Source organism: Camelus ferus, chromosome 2 (assembly GCF_009834535.1).
Source record: "Camelus ferus isolate YT-003-E chromosome 2, BCGSAC_Cfer_1.0, whole genome shotgun sequence".
In the NCBI taxonomy this organism is placed as follows: domain Eukaryota; kingdom Metazoa; phylum Chordata; class Mammalia; order Artiodactyla; family Camelidae; genus Camelus; species Camelus ferus.
The window spans coordinates 562,089-567,192 of record NC_045697.1 but is presented as its reverse complement, the minus strand read 5'-3'; positions in this window follow the sequence as shown (position 1 = coordinate 567,192).

Here is a 5,104-nt window from a genome sequence, read left to right as displayed (position 1 = left end):
CGTCACGGGGCGGGGCGGGCCGACGCGTCTGCACCAATCGCGTCCGCCCCCCGTCCTGTGGCAGCGGAAGAAGGCGCGGCCGTGGCGCGCGCGCCGAGAGGCGTCCGCCCCACCCAATCACCGCCGGTCTGTCTCTCTTTCGTCCAATCAGCGGGAAGCCCGGCTGGGCGGGGTCCCTCCTTGAACTCGAGGCGGGGCGAGACGGCTGCTTCGCCAGGTTATCTCCCTTGGCTCCACGCAGCTGGGTCTGCTCTCCGGCCGCCCAGGACACCTTCGGGCATGGGGGCCGGGGACCCGCGAGGGGCGCGGCTGGGGAGGTGACTGGGCTCTCGTGGGTGGCCCCTCGGGGCGGTGAGCCCCCCATGACCCTTCGTGGTAGTCGTGGCCATAATGTCCGCAGGCCACCGGGGCATGTCAGCTTTCCACCGGCTGCCTTTCCGCAGAGGGACGGCTGCTGGATTGGGACGCAGAGCCCCGTTCCCGTTGGTCAGGAGAGGTGGAGTGTCCGGACTCGCCCCCGGACTCCCCCGCGCCCGACACGCGGCCCGGCATCCACACGGACTCTAGTTTCCTTTCAAGTACTTCGCATTCATATTCCCTTTTATTCTTTTTTAAAATAGATGAAAGTAGGTTTCATTAGTTAGGAGAAGACTTTTAAATTACGCCATATTTCACACTCATTTCTGAAACGACTTTAAATATATATATATATATATGTATGTATATAAAGTTTAATGTGAAAAACAGCTAAGGCGACACAAGAAAGCCACTGCGTCCGAGTGGGGCTGCCAGGACCTCACCCTCCTGCGGCCCCATGCCCTGCAGCATTCTAGCAAAATCCCAGTGGTAACAGAACCATGCTCAGACGAGACAAGCTTGCTGTCCCGGATGAAACCAAGCTCCGGAACTGCTCACACGACGTGAGTGAATTCATCAAAGCAATTAGAGGGCATGTACAGCTCGACGCCAACCGCACCTCTGCCACCTGTAATAATCTGACAGCCAATTACTTCACCAGCAGAAGTGAGCTTATTCAGGACTAGCGGAGGAGCCGCAGTTTGGATTGCACAAACGGGGATCCGGAGAACAAGGAAGGGGAACTTGCTTTTACAGGAAGAGAGGGCGCTGGAGGAGCCAGGGCCCAGGTACGGAGACTTCCCATGGGTTGCGCTGCCGCAGCCTCTGATTGGGCTGTCGGAGTTTGGAGGGAAGTCTTCGTTCTGCTGGACAGTAAGTAGAGACGCCTTCCTGTAGGAGCTGTAGGCAGACGCCTCTTTCTCTTCGGGATAATTGACACGCATGGTGGACGTGAGAGTGCCGCCCACAGTCCTGTCCCCACGCCAACTTTAGCTGAGGTTTCCTTAATCCGCATTTCCCCTTTGATCAGATTTCCTCCAAAGGGTCACTGACCAAGAGTCAGGCTCCCCTCACGTAGTGGTCTGCCCCAGTTAACTTAGAAACAGTACTTAGGGGTTTAGCATTTGGGTCTCATTGTAAAGAGGTAGGTTTTCCTAGAGGAGGAAAGCAGGTGGTGGTGAGGGCAGGGCCTGAGCACAAGATGGCTGCTGGGGTGCAGTCTGAGATGGAGAGGGTGGAGTCTGAGGCGAGGGGTGGAGTCTGAGGTGAGAGGTGGGGGGTGGAGTCTGAGGTGAAGGGGCAGAGTCTGAAGTGTGGGGTGGAGTCTGAGGCGAGGGGTGGAGTCTGAGGTGAGAGGTGGGGGGTGGAGTCTGAGGTGGAGGAGTGGGGTCTGAGGTGAGGGGTGGAGTCTGAGGTGAGGTGGAGGGGGTGGAGTCTGGGGTGAAGGGGGCAGAGTCTGAAGTGTGGGGTGGTGTCTGAGGTGAGAGGTGGGGGGTGGAGTCTGATGTGGAGGGGTGGAGTCTGAGGTGGAGGGGTGGGGTCTGAGGTGAGGGGTGGAGTCTGAGGTGAGGTGGAGGGGGTGGAGTCTGGGGTGGAGGGGTGGAGTCTGAGGTGAAGGGGGCAGAGTCTGAAGTGTGGGGTGGAGTCTGAGGTGGAGGGGTGGGGTCTGAGGTGAGAGGTGAGAGGTGGGGTCTGAGACAAAGGGATCGGGAAGAAACACAAGATGGCCCTGAAAACAAGTTTGGGGAGGGGATCATAAGGAGCGCTAGGCTTCTAAAGCCATTTGATTCCTTTCCGATTTGTTTTATCAGCCGACTTAGAAATGGTATCTTGCAAAGAGGCAATTTTACAGTTTTGTGTATGTTTGGAAGCTTCCAGTTACCCATGAAAACAAATATTCCATCCGTTTTGTTTAATTTCAGAAATGCCATCCTCCAATTTAATCTTGAGAAAAACATGTTTGGGAAGATCAGAAACTCCCATAAAGGCACTGTAATTCCAGATTAGTTTTAGTTTGTTCAGCCCACGTAATTAAAAATGAGCATGTGGGGGGCATCCATAGTTTTTAAACATAGAACTGGCTGAAGTCGATGAAAGAGGCTGCCCTCAAAACATTTAGATGACCAGGATCCCATTTCCCTCAGTTCTCCTGGAAACCCAAGACAGTTGCTAGAGTCCCAGACCAGATTCCAAAGGGAATAAAATGAATTCCTAGCTCATCGTGAGCGCCATCCCCCAAAGAGAATCTTACGGATGGAGTCTTGAACCGGAAAGGACAAACCTTTGCCCTGAAAGGATCCCAAAGTTGGAGAGCTCAAAAGGCAAAAAGAGCAAAACCTGGAATCTGAGAAGAGACTCACCAAACCAACAGCAGGCGGTGATGAAAGCGATGAGCACAGGGGGCTCTGTGCAGATACCGTGCTCAATTCCAGGGGCCATCGTCTCTCAGGACTTGACACCTTTGGATCCCACTTCTGACACCACCTTCCTGTTGGTGAACAGACACAGCGTGGCCAGTGCGTCCACACTGGTTTCTGAAGGGTGTGAAGGTGAGAAGGATGAAGATGGATTCCAGTGTATGGCATATGCCTCACAGGAGACATCTGGAATGAAATTGTTAGTATAAGTCTGGAAAAATGCATCTGTTCTGGAATTTTTTTAAGTCCTTACCAAGGTGAAAATGGGTAGTTACCAACTGAAATTGATCAGTTCATCCAATCACAGATCATCAGAACAGCAGTGTTCTGCCTAGAAGTTTTAGGAAGTTGTTTTTGTACTTTAAGCAGAAAAACTCTTCACTTCGAGTTTGAAATGAGCATATGCAGCTTTGGAAAACTATTATTATTTAACCTAGGTGGCCTTATTTGCAAATTTCAGAAGTTTGAAAATAAAGTACTTTGCATTCTAAATTGCCAATAGAATAGACCCTCAAGTTATTTTAATGCTCTTTCCCCAATGGGAACTTGCAACTGAGCATTCGGAGAGACATTCAGTCTCCTCTCTAGGCTCACAGAACTAGCCAACTTTTTTTTGAGATATATTTGGCCTGCAACATTTTGTGTAAGTTTAAGGTGTTCTGAGTATTGGTTTGATGCATTTGTATTGCAACATGGTTGCTGTTGTAGCATTAGCTAACACCACTATTGACCAGGTAATTATCAATTCTTCCAGTGTTGGGAACAATTAAGATCTAGTCACTTAGCAAGTTTAATGTTTATAAGGCAGATTTATTGTCTGTAGTCGCTGAACTGTGTCTTAGGTCTCTGGGACTTATTCACCTACTATTTCCAGTGTGTTCCCTTAAAGAGCACCTCTCCATTCCCCTATCCTACAGCCCCAGGCAACTACCATTTTACTCTCTGCATTTATGATTTTGTTTTTGTTTTTAGATTCCACGTAAAAGAGGTATCATACAGTATTTGTTTTTCTCTGGCTGACATCTCACTTAGCATAATGCCTTCAAAGTCCATCCACATTGTTGCAAATGGCAGAATTTCCATTTCTGTCTCATGGCTGAACAGTATTCCATTGCATATACATACCAAATCTTTATCCATTCATTCAGTGATGGGCACTTAGGTTGCTTCCACACCTTGGCTATTGTGAATAATGCTGCAGTGAATGTGGGAGTGCATACGTCCCCTTGGTAACCTGTTTCCATTTCCTTTGGATATATACCCACAGTGGGATTGCTGGATCTTATGGTAGTTCTATTTCTAAATTATTGAGGACCTTCCATAATGTTCTTCACAGTGGCTGAACCAGTTTACATCCCACCAAGAGCGTACAAGTATTCCCTTTTCTCCACATCCTCACCAACACTTGTCATCTTTGTCTTTTCAGTAATTGCCATTCTAACAGGTGTGAGGTGATAGCTGATCGTGCTTTTGATTTGTGTTTCCACGATCACTTGTGATGCTGGGCATCTCTTCATGTATCTGTTGATCATTTGGATGTCTTCTTTCAAAAAATGTCTAGTCTCTCTACCCATTTTTAAATATTTTTGCCCTGTTTTGTTATTGAGTTGTATTAGTTTTTCAAAATAGATTTGGGATATTAACCCCTTATCTGATACATAGTTTGCAAATATTTCCTCCCACCCCATAGGTTGCCTCTTCCTTTTGCTGATGGCTGCTTTGCTCTGCAGAAGCTCTGAGTTTGATGCAGTCCCACTTGCTGATTTTTTCCTTTGTTGCTTGTGGTTTTGGTGTCATAACCAAAAAATCATTGCCAAGACCAACATCAAGGAGCTTCTTTCCTACATTTTCTCCTAAGGGTTTTAGGGTTTCAGGTCTTATATTTAAGTCTGATGCATTTCAAGTTAACTTCTGTGAGTGGTCTCTGATCAGAGTTCAATTTCATTTTCTGCATGTGTTTTTCTGGTTTCTCAGCACTGTTTGCTGAGGAAACTATTCTTTCCCTACTGGGTGTTCCTGGCTCCCTTATGAAATATTAGTTGAGTATATATGCAGGGGGTTGATTCTGGGCTCTCTGTTCTGGTCCATTGGTCTATGTGTCTATTTCTATGCCAGGACCATGTTTTTTTAATTACTATAGCTTTGTGGTATAGCTTCAAATCATGGCCAGCTCTCCATAGAAGGGTTTCTCCTCAGTTATGGAGAATTCTCTGTAAGAGGGTCTTTAGGCCTAATTTTTTGAGCACCCCCCACCCCCAAATTCATTGGCCATAATAATTGGCAAAAAGCAGGGTGAGTGGGTGTGTATAAGAACACTCTGAAGTGCTGTT